This window comes from Hemicordylus capensis, chromosome 3 (assembly GCF_027244095.1).
Source record: "Hemicordylus capensis ecotype Gifberg chromosome 3, rHemCap1.1.pri, whole genome shotgun sequence".
Lineage (NCBI taxonomy): Eukaryota > Metazoa > Chordata > Lepidosauria > Squamata > Cordylidae > Hemicordylus > Hemicordylus capensis.
In genome coordinates, this window is record NC_069659.1 from 175,844,518 (window position 1) to 175,862,293 (window position 17,776).

Here is a 17,776-nt window from a genome sequence, read left to right on the forward strand (position 1 = left end):
TAAGGATCATTGGTTCTAAAATTCAGAGTTCTCACTACTCGGGTAGTCTGCTTTTCCTTGAAACTGTTTGCTGAAACAACCACCACCACCTAGTAGTGCTGGTATCCAATATCACAATAACATTATTTCTCATCTTTCATATTTATTGGACTGCAGCTACAAGACAAATTAAAAACACCAGTGCTGCCACTCTGCTGGCCTGCAGCTCCTAGAGCTGTGCATGGAACAGAGAAGCCCGGTTTGGTTCAAATTGAACCGGACTTGAACTGAACCATGCCTAGTTCAGTTCTGTGTACATCGAGCCGGGCCCCAGTTTGGCTTGTGGCCAAACCGGTTTGGGCCTGGCACGAAGGGGGGGTGTTCTAGAAGGAAGGAAGGAAACTTACCGCTGGGCCCACCGGCCTCCTGGGGGTGCTGCCATGGGCATGTGTGTGTGTGTATCTCCAATGGTTCCCGCTCCCTCTGCCAGCCTCTCCACAGTCTTTTTAGGGCTGTTTCAGCCCATTTGGGGTCATGACCCAAGCACACAAATTGCCAGTGCACACGTACGGCAGCTTTCAAAATGGCCACTGCGAGCAGGGAGAGGGCCAAAAAGGCTTGAAAATGGGCCAAAGTCAAGCCAAACTGAAGCAGGCCCAGTTTGGCTCGAGGGCAAGCCATTGAACCAGCCCAGTTCAATGGTGAACCAGCTCAACCACGAGCCGGTTCGCACATCCATAGCTGCTCCCTTTAAGCCACTAAACAAGCTATCATCTGACTTTTCACCTGCTAAACATGCTCAGTTATTCTGTACTGTAAATATTCTATAATGTAACATGATTTGAATATGGCAAACTTTTGGATGACCCCTTTGTGGTCCTGTCCAAGTTTACCCTAAAGTAAGTGCCTTCTGGTCTTGATTGATCAAGGTTGCAGCTCATGGTATTGCTGGCTATCATGCTTACAGCGCCACCCTGAGTAGACAAACAGTGCTATAAGTGTGGACATTGGGCATGGGGGGGGTGAGTGACAGTGGGTATGTGTGTGAGAGAGACGTCCTCTCTGCTTTGCCCCTTGTGAGCAGCGCTCATAGTTACAATTTACAACATCTGAAGAGGGCTAATATCATTCCAACATGCAGAAGCTGGGATGAAGGGAAAATGTGGCTGAGTTACTAAACTGTAAGTGAGCACAATATATGAAATTATAGAATGTGTTTGTTGCTTACATGGAGTGGAAGGTGAAGTGGGCAACCGAACTTACTTAATGCTTTGTGGTGAATGAATGAATTTGTAAATGCCTGAACTCTTATCTTAAACTGAAGGGGTTTTGATCCTGGTATATGTAGATGTGTGTACAAAGTACACACACACACACACTTGCCACTGAGAAGAAAATAAGAATATAGCATCTTGCATATAACAGAGATATCAAGAGATCGCCTTTGATAGCTGAATTTCATAGTATCCCTATGAAAAATGTAATAAAATGTATGTTTAGAATTTAAAACAACAGCCTCAGCAGGAAAACATGAAGCTATGGGGAAACATGTTTTCATATAAATTGGTTCATTTTAGGGATTTCACCTTCAAGTCACCATGGAAAAGAAGTAAAATGGTAATGTTTAGATTTTACCTTTGGTCAGAGGACAAAGTTTTCAGTCTGCTAACTCTGAAGTCGTATTCTAGCTCTGATAAAACCATTTTTGAGCAAATGGTTCCTTGTTATGGGCCTTTCCAGAATGGTCCAGTCTATTTTTTTCCTCCCTCCAGCCACAGTTAATTTATTCGATTGTTTCGAACCAATTTGTGACTTGTATCCTATCCAGAGACCTCGGTCTTGCTGCCTACTTAGGAATGCAATATCTGCAGAGAGACATAGGCTGCCTTCGGGCATACCTGTAACTGAGGGTCCAATGGACCCACAGTTTGCCTCAGAATCCCCCAGCGTGCTCCCAGACGATTAAGTTCTGCAGTCTGGGAGACTGCAAAGGGGCGGGAATTGGCTGTGTGGGCTTCCTCCAAGCCTAGAAGGAGAGCCACACCAGCCAATAGATTTCAAGCAGCGGGAGGAGCTTCTTGGTTTGGGCCATCTGCCCGACCAGACAACAAGCCCCAGCTCCAAATCCTCGGTTTGGTGAGTTTACCATACTACAAACCAAGGGTTCAACCAGAGATTGCAGGGAGAAATCAGAGCTGTGGCTGGGTCTGGGAACACAGGTTCCAATAACTCAGACGTCACAGGGGGCAACTTGAAGTAAGTTAGCTTCAGGTTTCGCATGATGTCTGAAGGCAGCCATTTATTCTCTCTGTATAAATGCATAAAAGGAAGATGTTTTTGAGTGTTGCTTCCCCTTTCATGGTTCTTCCTTGATGTGAGGAGTTTTGTTCTGCTAGAATTTTCTTTTCCATACAGCTCTTAGGGTTCATTATAGATTTGGCCTAACAGCCCATCTCTTCTTCCCTCTCAATTCTGTGTGTTTTCTAGCCCATCTCTGCCTTTGTTCAACTGCATGCTTCATCTGCTTTTTATTGTGTCAGGTATTGTACATTGTAGCCACCTAATGGTGCATTGGGGAAGCAACCTACCTAGAGAGCAGGAGGCTGGTGGTTTGAATACCTGCCGGTGTGTTTCCCAGAATATGGGAAACTCCTATATCAGGCAGCAGCAATATAGGAAGGTGCTGAAAGGCATCATCTCATACTGTGTGGGAGAAGGCAATGGTAAACCACTCCTGTATTCTGCCAAGAAAACCACATGGCTCTGTGGTCGCCAGGAGTTGAAACCGACTCAACGGCACATTTCCTTTCCTTTGTTGTATGTTGAAGCTCATTAGCCCATTAGCTAATGAGCATAAGCTAACATTCTTGAATCTTGACCAACGATTGTCCTCTCTCAATCCCACCCTCTTCTGTCTTTCAGATCTCTCTATCCCTTCTCCCCTGTTCTTTTTCAGACATCACTCTCCTACAGCAAGCACTTTTCAGTTCCCAAAATCTCATGTCTCTAGTTTTGCCACCAATTGCTCTATTCCTTTTTGAACTTGCAGCTGGAATCTCTATGCTTTAAACTTAATGCATGCATTAAGAGAGCAACTTCCAAGTGGTTTCTTCTCTCACTACGGCAGTAATATAGGGGTAAAGAAACCCTGTGGCCAAAGATAAACGGTATGGCTCATTCCTTCCTATATACCTGTAAGTGATTTCCTGCTCTCGGGAAAGGTGATATTCCCATGGAAAGGATCCACAATTAATTTACCTCACCCACAGTTATATGCCATTCTTCAGTAAAACAGTGATCCCCCTACAAGAGACTTACATTTTTTTCCAAAAAAACTTTCACAACAATTGGAACATTATGAACTCCAGTTGGAAAAGGCAGCAGCAACTAGAGAACATAATAAGCCCCTTATCAACAAGGGACAAGGGATTATTAAAGACTCTTATAAAAGGGACTGATTTTACAACACTTCTAGAGGCTGAAAGAGATGAGGTTAAGTTAACCTCCTGGGGTTGAGCATTTAAGATCCTAGGTGCCACCACTGAGAAGGCCCCATCCCTTGTTCCCACTAATTTGACCTCAGATGGAATTGGCACATCAGTATGCCTCCCTTTCCTTATTGAGCTTAATGAACAGGCAGAATAATATTGGGGGCGGGGTTGCATAACAAGCTTAGAAGGGACCTGCGTACAAGAATTGCACATCGGGCCCCCTGCCTTATTTGGGGCAGCACCCATGATGCAGCTGAATTTCTTTTTGAGAGGGACTTTTCAGCTAACCCCAGGTATGGCCCTGTGGTATGAACTTTTTTTTTCCCCCCAAAAAAGTTCTCCCAACTTCACACCTACTTTTAGTAAAAGAAAAAGGTGCCAGGAGATTCTATATCACAGATCTTTCATTCACCTAATAATCTCCCTCATAGACTAAGGACCTTCTGACCTAGGTTCAGTTTCAGTCAAACTAACATTCCCTTCCCTCACAAAAACTAGACTGTGAACATTTGTCTATTGAGAGCATCATACTGTGAGCAATTGAAATGATCTTCCATGCCATCACATCACATCACATCACACTCAGACAATCACTGTCAGAGGTTTAATTACCACAAGTGCAATGCAGTACAGATGGTTCTTTCCATTTGCTTTCTGGGTTATACCCCTTTTACCCATGGGGATTTTGATTTTGACTTCTTTAATTTTTTTTTAGGGATTTCTAAGATTTCTTTCTCACTTTTTTAGTTGCATTCACTTTGAAAAACAAAAGGGTCATGGCATGCATCATCTTAGACAAGTCAGGAAGATTATTTCTTGGGACTGTCAGATTAGATCAGCTCTTTCTCCTATGTTCTGTTTCAGCAAGAATATTTAATTCCAGCACAACCTTTCTGAATTTGGCAGCATGACATTGGGAATCTAGTGATACGTGGAGGAAGTACATCTGGAATGTGAACAATTCATTGAACCTCTGGAAGATGCCCCTCATTGTTTCAAAAATTATCAACATTATAGGGGATGCTTTTGCAGAATAAAATGTTCACAGAAGATGTTTTTAGGATATATATATATATATATAATTTTCCCCAGTTCTTAAGCCCCTTTCTAGTATGCATCTGCACCTACATATAACATCTGATAACAGTGGTGCTTTGTGCCAAATGCTAAGCAACCTAATACCAACAGTTACATCAATGCAGCATCCTAAAACAGGAAACCTACACTCTACTCTTGTTCTAGACCAGGGCTGTCCAACTTCTGCTCTCTAGCTATTGTTGGACCAGAACTCCCATCATCCACAGCTACAGTGGCCAATAGTCAGGGACGATGGCAGTTGCAGTCCAGCATATTCAGGAGGGCTGCAGTGGTGCAGCCCTGCTGTAGACACCTGGATGCCTGCGTTATGAAGTTTCATATTTTATTACATAACTGTGATTGTGAAGCGGCTGCCTCCAAGGCTCACGGAGAGTCCACCTTGGGCTACACAGAAGGTGTCACTCGTGTCTGAACTGACTCTTTGTGGCTGTTCTCATGAGCAGCTAAGCCCAAGCCCAGGCTTAAGCAATGAAGCCTGGGCTTGGCTGTCCATGAGAACCGCCGGGATCCACGTGGATGCCAGCAGTGCTGCGGTGCTAAACCCAGTGCTGAAGGCTGACTCTTAGCCGGGTTTAAGGGCGCAAATGCCTCCTTAACACGGCTCCCAGGATTGTGTGTCAGTGCAAGCTGCTTGCAGCTCATGCTGACACAGAGACAGATGCCTAGAGCACCTGTCCGCTGGGGGATCCACATACTGGGGATCCATCACTGTGCTTGGTATGTGGTGCACTGTGGGATTCTCGGAGGTGGGGACGAATCCTGGCCTCTGTTTACCTGCGCTGCCGGGAGTCATCGATGCTGCTCCTGGCAGCATTGGTCATGTGGGCACGTGGCTTGTGCACCACAGGGGCTCAGAGCAGATGTCTGGGGGAAGGTAGGTTGAACCCTGCCTTCCCTCCTGCCCGTGTGGTTGTGTGAATAACTAGGGGTGTGCACAGAACCGCCAACTGCGGTCTGGCACTGGGGTGGGGGGGTACCTTTAAGAGTGGTGGGCGGGTTTACTTACCCCTCCCGCCGCTTTCCCGCTCTGGCGCCCATAATCTTTAGAGTAATTGGGGTGGCAGGACACCTCCCTGCCGCCCCTTCCCCAATGTTGCTTGTAAAAACTCCCAGGAGTCCTTTGCACATGCGCACGTCACAGAGATGAGCGTGCGCACGCGCAAAGGACTCCTGGGAATTTTTACAAGCAACGTCGGAGAAGGGGCGGCAGGGAGGTGTCCTGCTGCCCCAATTACTCTAAGGATTATGTGCGCCAGAGCGGGAAAGCGGCGGGAGGGGTAAGTAAACCCTCCCGCCACTCTTAAAGGTACCCCCCCCACACACACCCGAACCGGACCGCCCAGGTCCGGACTGGTCTGGAGGCTTTTTTAATGGCCTCCGGACCAGTCCGGGCCCATCCCTATGAATAACCCCTTTGTTTATTATAGGTATTTATACCAGGCCTTTGGCATACAAGATGGAATAATAATAATATTTCTATTTAAAAGAAAGAAAACTTCTGTACCTGACAAGTGATCAGAGTACCAATGTGTCACTGGTTATTTAAGCATGGCTAAAGTTCACTCTTCTGTTTTCACATCTAGAAGATCTCTTGTGTGTCATCCTAGTGATTATATAATGGCAAATGCAATTTTTTGTATGGGAAACACATGAAGATTGCTCTATAATGAAGCCACATTCATCAGAACTTCCGTTCATCTCTTGTGGTACCAACTCACACTTTCACACAAGATATTGGTGTCTAATAATGGCATGTTCAAAACTGATATTTGGCAATAAACAATGGCTGACATGATGAGGAGAATTACTCAAAGTTGTCCTATTTAACTAACTTGTCCTTTTAATTACATTGGAACTACTTTGAGAAATTTTACTCATCCTGTCAGTCACTGATCTAAATCACCTGGTTCCTATATCCCCATTCCCAAGAAGGAGTGTATGTTATCCTCTCCCTTCTACTCCCACCTCATGTTGGACTGTTACTTCCTCTTCCGAACCAGCAGATCAAGGTGTGACCTATTTTCTTGAAGGCCCTGTTTTCTTCTGCTTTCTGACCATCACCAACTCAACCCACCATGGAGAAAAAAATGGGGAGCATTTCCCAACAGTTACCCAAGGTTTCTCATTACCGTCTAAATAGTTCTTCATTACCTCCTAAATAGTTCTTCTTTTCTTCTGCTTTCTGACCATCACCAACTCAATCCACCATAGAGAAAAAAATGGGGAGCATTTTCCAACAGTTACCCAAGGTTTCTCATTACCTTCTAAAGAGTTCTTTCGGATCTATGTTTTGAATGAAGCTATAGTTGGGCTGATTAACACGTTCGTGTACATCACTTGGTCTCTCATCAGCTGATATCTCAATTCATGGCACAACAGATGGAAGTGTAAGTTGAATAATATTGTGTTTGAAATAATATGAAGTACCTTCCTCTGGTATCTGATCTCCGATGGCACTTTCAGTACTGCGAGTCATCACTTAATCTTGCATTCATTTGCTGTGGAAAATAGCGTGTGTGAACTGCATTTGATTTGTTCCAGTTTTGTAAACTAGAACTTGTGTCCCACCCAGCCAAAGATAGTCAAGCTGTGTATGGAAGTCTATGTGAGGCTCGATATATCTTCTGTTTTTGCTACCAGTTTAGCACTGCAATACATGGAAGCGATTCTCACAATCGCGGCAGGAGGCTACTGCCTTCTGTGGGGAGGAAGCCCTAAAGTGCTTACCTCCTCGCAGATGATCACTGCCTCCTCTCTGGGCTGCTGGATTGGCTGCCCACACGGCTGCCGGCTCTGGCACAGAGCCAGTGAGGGCTGCGGGGACTGGGAGCTGTGCAGTCCCCAGAAGTTCCAGGATGCCCTGCGTGAGCATGCAGGGCAACCTAGAGAGACCTCCGAGCCCAGGAGGCTGCTTGTAGGGGTCTATTCTTGTGTCACTGTGTGCCACGGCAACAAACAAGCAATGAAATGAGGTTAACGGAGACCTCTCTCCGTTAACCTCATTTAAGAGGAGGGTGCTTTCGGCGGGCTAGCCACCTTGGGAGCACCAGACTTGCCCGCGAGCCCAGTGGTTCCCACGATCCATGGAAAGCAGGCTAAGGGAGCTTAGTCCGCTTTCCATGGATTGTGGGAATAGTCTCATGGCTATAATATTTGTGGTAGCTGGTATTTGGCTTGGTGGGTCACATATTGAGGTCATTCACACAATCAAAAACAGTGAGGTCATTCACACAGTCAAAAACTGTGTTCTACCTGGGTTTGGGAGCTGTCTGTGCTCCCAAAAACCTGGATATCTTTTCCTCCTTCCTTGCTTTGATACAGTCACTTCTCCCTAGGTTTTCCCCTTACCTTGCTTCCACACAGCCAAAAATTGGGAGCACACACAGTTCCCAAACCGGGTAGAACACAGTTTTTGACTGTGTGAATGATCTCACTGAGTAGGTCTGATTGTGGTCTGGTCTTCTAAGTTGGTCCCACAGATGGAGAATTTGTGGAAGCAAACATCAGAAGAGAATTACAGTGCAGGCAGCTGAAAAATATGATTTGCTGGAGCATTTTAGAACCCTTCAGGTAAAATCTGCTTCTATTGTCAAGTTTTATATGGAAATTTCTCTTGTTTTGCTGTACAATCCATCAAGTATTACTGTGAAATGAGGCATGAGTTCCCAAAATGACTTTAGACATTTTACAGCTTTGTCACATTTTAATTTTGGTTGATTATAGTTGTGCACAAGCATACAACGGTAATATGATGGCTTGAATAGTATTTTATATGACAGGCTGAATAATTGTAATTTACAGTACAGTGCAGCAGTATTTGAATATGTGCTGTTCAGTAGATAGATATGGTATGAGCCAAGTTAAAGTTAAGCACATTTAAGCCCCATTGATTTCCATGAGAGTGTTAAGGAGACTTAACTATGTTCCACTGAATTTTGTACGACATGGAAGCCTTTAACACTGGCTGGATCAGGCCCTTCCTTTTATGTGAGAAAGCTGAAAATTCTCTTGGAATCCAAACAAGCTCATGATTTAGATCTGTGCATGCTGGTGTGTGCATCAGTCAGTTTGGTCAGTCAGTCATATTGCAAGATTATGAGGCTGTGCACACAAGCAGCCCTACCCAGGTGAGTGCAGCCCTACCTGGGTAGGGCTACTCGTGTGCGGCATTGAGATTGAGGCAGGTCCCGGCACTGCCTCCCTTGGTAGCCCAAGTTTTTTAACTTAGGCTTTTACCTGGGTTAAAGAGTGTGATTGCCCTTTACCCCAGGTACAGGGTCGTGTGTATGCTTAGGCTGCACATAGCCTGAGCATACACAGAGTCATATGCCCAGAGTTCCTGACTCCTGGGGGAATCCCCCAATGCACTGTGCTCATTGTATGGCACATTGCAGGATTCCTGGAGGCTGGGAAAATGAGTCCTGGCCTCAAGAGATTCATCCTGCAATTAGCAGCATGGATCGTATAGGTGTACTGCAGCAGACTGAAGAGGAAATCGTCAATTGTCTGGGGGGAAGATTGGTTCATCCCTGCCTTCCTCCCACCCATCCACCTTCCCCACCCTGGAAATGATCATGTTCCTGACTTACATATCTTCATCACAGTTTTGGAAAGTATTGGTAGGCCATGGCATCCTAACAAGTGTGCAGATTTCCAATGCTCATTTCAACAATTTTTATTCAGGCTGTGCTGAATATTACCCAGTTTCATTTTTGGGTGGTTGGCAGAGCTGTATTGGACTCCTTGTGTGCCCCTGCTTCATTTCCTTCAGACTGTAGTGGATTACAGCCTTTGTCTCAGAGCAAGCTCACATGAGGAAAAGAAATGCAGAATCATCCCTGCCAAGCTGCCTGGCTAGGCTTCTCCTAAAACTATTCTGTATTATCATTAGGTTCAAAATGCTGCCACCACCTCTATCTTATCGATAGAGCTTGAACCTCCCTGGACTTGGGGTGGAATCCCAGGGAAACTCTATTTATTTTGCTATAAGTCTAAAAATCTTCCATGTGCAATCCTACATGTGGTGAGAAAACGGATAGTTGCTGAATGTTTGAGGTCATGTTTTCATCATAGAAATCTCCCTCCTCCCCCTTTTCCTGAGTTAAAAACCAACTTGGAGAAGCTTGTAAAAAGAAAAGAACTAATTTTTTAAAAATAAATTACTACAGACTGCTTCCGTCTGAGGTTTTCTCAGCTTTGAGATACTGTTAAGAATGCTTAGTAGGGTTAATGCACGCTTAAATGTTTATAGAGTCTTTTGCAATGCTCAATTCTCCTGCAGCCAACCTCCATGGCCACATGTCCTCCTGTGCACTTCCAACCTAGCTTCTTCTAACAAAGAACTCCCTTCTTCCTGGCAACAGCTCTCCAGGTCCCACCCACCTGGTATGCTGATTGGCTGAGCCCTGGAGTTCACCAGCCTGTCATTCAAGACAAGGGTTCACTTCCGGTTAATTCTTTGGAGGGAGGGGAGGCTGATCACTACACAGGCAGATAAAACAAACAGTGGCCTGGGTCTCATTGACAGAAATCCCAATTTTGCCCGGCTACTGTTCATAGGTGTTGTTGGACTACAGCTCCTGTCATCATAGGGGTGATGGGAGTTGTAGTCCAATAACATCTGGGGACCTGTGCCATAAAAGTTGCAGTGTGCCATTGTGAACAGATCATGCAGTGATACACTGCTTTCTCCCAGGTATCTTTGCAATATAAAAGTCTGCCCTCCACAGTGTGACCACCCAGTCTGAACTTACGCACACACCACCCATAATGAATAAACAGCATTGGAATGAAACTTGGCATCTGGAAAACACATCTTTAATCTGTTTCTGAGGATGTTCCATTTACCTGTTGTGCTATGGCTATCCATGCTGTTTGCAAGAAATTTTGAATTAACTCATACACACCATTACTGTCCAATATATAGAAAGGCATTAAAATGTATATCTTTAAAATGTGGCATACATTTGTGCTTAATTGCATATCTTTGGGGCACAAGCAGCCACACTTAATCACTTGTCAGAGTGGATGGTGTACTAGGCTGCCGAATGCATAAATGAGAGTTCAAAACTTCTTTTGGGTTCCAGTGCAGAACAGTATCTCATCAATAAGTCACTTCTGCTTATTTAAAATATTTAATGGGGTTTTTTTTAAACACTTCTCAGTGCTTGAGGGAGAAATCTTTTCTGCCGCACGACTGTCATTTGGAGACCTTGTCCTTTCTTAATCATGGCTCTCCAGTTGGCACCTGTTAGGCATCTCTTCTTCATTATCTTGTCTGTGACCTTCAAATGTCCCTGAGTGAGAGACTATTTCTGCTTCTACAATGGCTGTTTGTATATGCTGGGCTCCCTTTTTCAACTGCAGGTTAGAAGAGCAGGAAAGAAATCGTGTTGGCAGAGTGTTTGTAACTCTTATCAGATGATTTACTCCCATCGTCATGCAATAATACTGTTTTAAAAATAAACTGCCTCTGGTTCCTATCTCAGCCTCTCATGCTCTGCATGCAGGTTTAGATTCCAGAAGATGCTAGCCAGGGAAGGCAATTGGAAAAGAAGTTCCTCGCAAAATGGGCAAACTGCAGTGAAGGGTTTCTATGACCTTTCGGCAATGATTGCCATACACAGCTGGATTGATAGCGGACATTGATGAGATTAGACGGCAGGAGATTTTTCCAGGGGGCTCACAGCCCATCACCACCAATGGCTATTGCATTAACTGTGAACGCTAATTAGGTTAAGCCAATACAAAGAAGAAGCGTGAAGGGAGGACGTGATTCGAATACAAGAGGATGACTTTCTGAGGAAAAGTCAAATGAAAAACTTTCAAAGTAAACAATTATTAATCCTCAGACCAGGTAGCGATGAGTAAAACTTTGATGTTCATGGATTTTTTCCTCCCATCTTCCTCTGCATTGGCACCACCTCTTTGGGACACTTATCCACAAAAGCAGGTATTCAATTTTTGTGAAATGAATCTGAAACAGTGCTTCACTTTGCATGCCTGTTAGTGTTATTCACAATAGGCTGAGTTCTGTATCATATTCCTACCCAAAAGTACAGACACCACTATAATATTCTTAATTATTATGACAATCTGAATAATCTTGGCACCTTATATACACAGTAGACTTAAAACACATCATGTTTTACACTCAGATTGAAACATGATAACGCAGATATAAATTACTGTTCTACTTGGTTTCATAACTGTTTCAAAAGCTGAGCAGAGATGGAAACCCTCCATACAAGTTCTCAGTTTTTAGAAACAAAAAAATATAATGGGGCAATTTGTCTTAGATCTGATCAATGCTGTGCTGTCAAAAGGTCATCTTTTTGGCAATTAGGGATGTGCACTGAATTGCTTTGGTGCACATCCTAAGGCAGTGAGGGGTAGGACCTGGGTAGGACCCAGGCCACACAGAGGCCGATCGCGCAGGTGTGGCAGCCTCCAAAATAGTCACTGCGCCGGAAGGAGAAGGCCCAAATAGGCCAAAGAGCCAGCTGAACAGGTTGATTTGGGAGGCAAGGAGGCCAGCGGGGGGAGGTGGAACCCCTGCGGAACCTACTGCGACCTACAGCAAGTCCTCCAGAGGGGGTAAATTCTTTTCTTTTTTAATTAAAAAATCTGTGAGCCACTCGAATGGCTGGGGGAGGGGAGAGTTTGGTCCAAGGTCGGACTGAACTTATTTGCACATAGGTTTTGCAGCAGCTTGTGCCACTTGCCCCTCCAAAATGTCACACCATGGCACCCTAGTGCGGCATCGTGTGGCATCAGCACATAAATGGCGCCATTTATGTGCTGACACCACATGAAAGATGCTGGGGAACACCCCATCACCACGGCACAGCATTTTAGAGGGGCAAGCAGCACAACCGCTTGCACAGAAGTCTTTCAGTAGCAATAGCTCTGTGGCAGGCTGGCGGGGACTCGGACAGGCAGGTAGGCTGTGCCCACCTTCTCTTAAGAGAACCCCGTGCCCCACGCCGAAATGTTTCGGTGCCTGTGAGCCAAAGTGTTTTGGTGCCTCTCCAAAGATCAATCCCTATTGGCAATAAGCATTTAGCTGAAATGGCTAACTCATGTTGTTCAAAGAGCAAAGGACAACAAGTATGGCTGCCATGATGCATAATGGTACAGAGCTGCTATGCACTGTGTTGGAGCTGCTGTGGATTCAGAAAGCAGCCATGGCACTGTAGAGGATGGATGATTGTGCAAGCAGCACTTCCAGTTTCTCTCCTTGCTGTGAATGGGAGAAACTACAGCAGTGCTTCTTGCGCAACCACCCCTTCTCCACAGTGTTGGGGCTGCCTTAAGGGAATTAAGGATCCTGAATAATAATGATAATAACAACAACAATAATGTAAGTATTAATATGTAATAATACAGCAGTATTGTCCTCTGAAAGCTTTCATTTGGAGCACCAGAGTTGCTTTTAAATTCAACCATCACTACCACCCCAGCCAAAAACATACACCCATGACTGTGGATCTTCAGAAAAATCCAGAAAACATCAGAAGAAGAAAATCCACTATTTCCATTCTGCATGTAAGATGACATGGAACAGATTGGAAGATTATTTAAGCCCTGTTCAGGCATTCAGTAGATCACCACTGTACATGCTTACAGCGCTGGAAGTGGGTTGGAAGCAGGGATGTGCACAGAACCGGGAAGTCCAGTTCAGTTCAAATTGAACTGGACTCGATCCAAACCAGGCTCAGTTCAGTGCTGAGCATGTTAAGCTGGTCCCAATTTTGGCTTGAGATCGAACTGGTTTGGGCCTTAAAGCAGGGTGGCGGGGGGTGATCCAAAACAAAACCCAATTTTTGAAAAAAACAAATCTTACCGCCTAGTCCAGTGGCCTACAGGGGCTGTTGCCATGGCCACGGGGAGGTCTCCAACAGTCCTTGCTCCCCCTGCTGCTGCCATGGACATTTTAGGGTTGGTTTGGCCTGCTTACGGGTCTTTTTGGCCCTCTGCCTGCTCGAGGCAGCCATTTTGAAGGCCGCCACACATGCACACTGGCCATTTGCATGCCCAGGTAATGAGCCAGCCCAGGGAATTCGGCTCGAGGTTGAACTGGGCCCAGTTTGGCACAAGAAGGAGCCACTAAACAGGTCCTGTTCAATGGCGAACCAGCTCGACTTCAAGCCGGTTCTAGAGATGTGCATTTCGTTTCAGATACAAAATGTTTTGTGCACAAAACAGTCCGTTTTGGCTGTTTTGTAGCCAAAACAAAACACCCAATGCTTAAAACAGAAAATTTTGTAGCCAAAACAAAATGTCCCTGTTTCGGATACAAAACGTTTTGTTGTTTCGGCTGTTTTGGAACTCCATTTTGCAATCACAAAAAATCTTTCTCCTTCAGTCTCCATTTTGAGTTTTGACATCTGTTTGAATTTCCGGCCCTTCCAGCCTGCAGATTGGCCAGCAGGGGAGCGCGGGGTCTGGGGTTGGGGAGCGCAGCACGGGCTCTTGGGTTGGGGAGTGCAGCGTGTGGTCTGGGGTGGCAGCAGGGGAGCGTGGGGCTTTGGGGTTGCAGCAGTGGAGCACAGGGTCTGGGGTTGCAGCAGTGGAGCATGGGCTTTAGGGTTGCAGCAGTGGAGGATAGGCTTTGGGGTTGCAGCAGTGGAGCATGGGCTTTGGAGTTGCAGCAATTGAATTTAAAAAATTATGTGTAGTATTTGTTGTTAGTTGTTGTTTCACACTCTTGTGTGTGGATAAATTGCATTTCTGGGGGGGATGTGAATGTGCGTGACCAAAACTTGTTCTTTGCAAAGCTCTGTGGGTGTTGTAGATGTGTGATGTTGATGTTATTTGGGGGGGGGAGAGTGGGTTGGGTGGTAATGCCCCAATGGGTGCCTGCTACCACCTAGGTTTCAGAGTGATTGGGCAAAGGGCTCAATATTATTTGATTTTTGAAGTGAAGTTTACTCTTTCCCCCCATAGTGAAGAATGGAGGTTTCAGCAGCCCCAGAATTGCACATGTGTGGCACTTGGATGGCCCAGAGAGAGTGGTGGCATAGTGAACATAGTGTGACAACCACCCCCATGGCTTGATAACCCATGGTGTACTAGGTTCTGTTGTTTTGGAGGTGTTCTGAGTGTAGATTCTCTAGTTGCATATGAGATTTTCATTGAGAAACCATGACTCCACTCTCATTTGCTACTGCTACTAGCAAAAAAAAAAAAAAAATCTTAAAGACACATAAACTTCAAAAAAAAATTAAATCAACCCTTTGCCCATTTTTTTTTTAAATTGGGGTCGTAGCCTCCACCCATTAGGCACTACCATCCCACCCCACTCTTTTGACCCCACGACCCATTTTTCCGATCCAAATCGATTTGGATTCAGATTCAGATAAATTTGGATCCAAATTGAATCTGGGCTGATTCGGATGGGTCAGATTCAGACACAAATAGAAACGGGAGTGTTTTGATTTGGGTACAAATCGAATCACAAAAAATCGTTTTGTGCACACCTCTAGCCGGTTCACACATCCCTAGTTGAAATTCCTCCCCCTGGTCTGGCACGCATTCTCCTGACACTGCTCTTCATGCTTACTGGAGTATTCATCTGAAGACACAAATGATGTAAGCATGATTATGCTTATTTCCATGATTGGGAGGCCAAGATGCCCCCATCCTCCCAATCATGGAAACTCCCACACTCCCTTATATAACGTTTGTCTCTTCAGACAAACCCTGGCGTATCCATGGGGTTAGTGATGGGGCTGATGTGGGACTTCCAGCCTCAGCTGGAACATTTCAGACACTGTGGGTGAGTCCAGCATCTTTAATTTAATGTCTGAATGGGACTTGAGAGAAAGTCCCAGGCATATTTACTTTACATTTTTTCCTGCATGTTCTTTCCATATTTTATCCTCATAACCACCTTGTGAAGTATGTTAGGTTGGGATAGAATGACTGAACCAAGTCACCCAGTGATCAAGGCTGAATAGAGAACTGAACCCAGCCCTCCTTATAGTCCAGTGCTCAATCCACTGTACCACACTGGTTCTGAATGTGTGTGTAAAACACAGTTCTTGATCTTTAATGGGTTTAAGCATCCACATACTGTATAGTTCTGTACATCCTGTACAGTTATAGGATCTATACATCCTATACAGTGTATAGTTCTGTACTATCCACATACTGTATAGTTTAAGCATCCACATACTGTATAGTTCACACTTTTCTTGCCATTCTGTACATCTTACTTTTCTGTCCTAGTTACTTTGGCCAGAATAGACAACTACTAAGAGATTGGGCTTCCAGAGACAATTTCCAAAGGAGATTAGAAAGTTTCTGACTTATAATGGCACTTCTGGCATATACTGTCTGTGCAGAACTAATAAATTAATCCTTGCCTACCTGCCTTGGGATACTGAGCTCAACTTTCATGTACTAGAACTTTCATATACTGAATTAGTAAGGGTATTCACACATGCAACATCACCCAGGCTGTGCACATGAAGCACCGGGATTGAGCCCAATCCTGGCAATGCCCCTGCACCAAGCCTGAATTTTAAACCTGGCATTTAGCCGAGGTCCGATCATTGGGGCAACCACTGCTGGGTTAAATGGCTTCACCCCAGCCTGCTGCCATTTCTGGCTGCAAGCCAGGGGGAAGGAGTGGCTATGCCAAGCATGGCAGCTGCTCTAACAAGAAGAGCTGCCACACGCATGCCCTGCAGCACCCTGGGATGCGGGCGGGGGGAGGTCCTCCTGCTTCCAGCATCTCAGCCATGTGGGCATGCGGTGTGGCTTAGGGGAAGAAGGTGGCTGCTTGTCTGTCCCCACAGCCCACCTGCCCTCCCCAGCAAGGTCGTGTGGATGACTTCCGTGTATTTCAATAATGGAACTTGGCTTAAAACTCTGTCATACAGCACTAACAAAGAATACTATGTTGTAATTATGTCTGACCGAAATGACATGTGTCTTTCAGAAAAACATTTAACTAATAGTTCATTATTTATAAATGAGATGAATAGATACGAGCATTCATAAAATGGTCTGAATGATCTGGCGTATTACAGGCACACATTTGTTAATTTTTGCATCAGTGCTAAGGACCACACATGCTCTAATATGGGGGAATCCTGACTTTTCTGCTACTGTGCTGCATCTAGAAGTCTTTCAAATGACCTCACTGGGGAGGGTTGCGTGGCTTCCCTAGAAGATGTGTGGCTGCCGTCCTCCCCTCTGACACACCACGTGCCCACAGGAGCAATAGTGTGGTGAAGGAAAATGCTGGGAGTGGGAGGTCTTCCACCTCCCATATCCCAGAGTGCCCTGGGGCATGAGCACAGTGGCTGCTCTCATTAGAGCAGCTGTCAAGCTTGGCATGGCCACTTCTCCCCCTGCCCAGCTCACTGCTGGAAATGGTGGCAGGCCAGGGGGAAGCTGTTTAACCTGGCAGCGATTGCCCAGACTATTGCCAGCTAAGATTAAGAGAACCACAGGCTTGCTTAACCTTGGCTAAACACTGGAATAAATAGTGGGGCTTGGTGTGGTGGTAGAGCCGGGAGTGACCTCGAGCTGGTCTGCACTAGCTTGGGTTAGGCTGTGACTGTGGATACCCTTCTAAGTCTTGCTACCAACAAGAGAAATAGAATAAGCCTATTCTCATGACCAGGTGGGCAGGCAGGATGGAACCTACCTTCCCCCCGATGAAGTCCTCTGTAGTGCATGCCTGGACAATCCATGCTGCTCCATGCAATGCAGATCTCTAGAGACCAGGACTCATTGTCCTGACCTCCAGGAATCCCACAATGCACCACATGATGAGTGTGGTACATTGGGGGATTCTCCCGGGAGTCGGGTGCTTTTGGCACCTGATTCTGTGTATCCTCGGGCTGCATACACATGACCCTGTACCTGGGGTAAAGGGCATGCTCACACCCTTTAACCCAGGTAAGCACCCATGTACAAAAATCGGGCTTGCAGGGAAGGGAGCACCGGCATTGGCTTTGATCCCAGCACTGCACATGAGCAGCCCTACTCAGGTAGGACTTCACTGACCTGGGTAGTGCTGCTCGTATCCATAGCCTTTATATGTTCCTTTAAACATACTACATTGCTCGTGGCTCGTTTCTTAGCTCATGCTGTGCTGATACATGTCTTGGATCTAGACTAAGATAGTAATGGGTAAGCATAATTGAAATAAATGTGTCTAACCAACTTAATTTGAATCCGGCCATTAATTG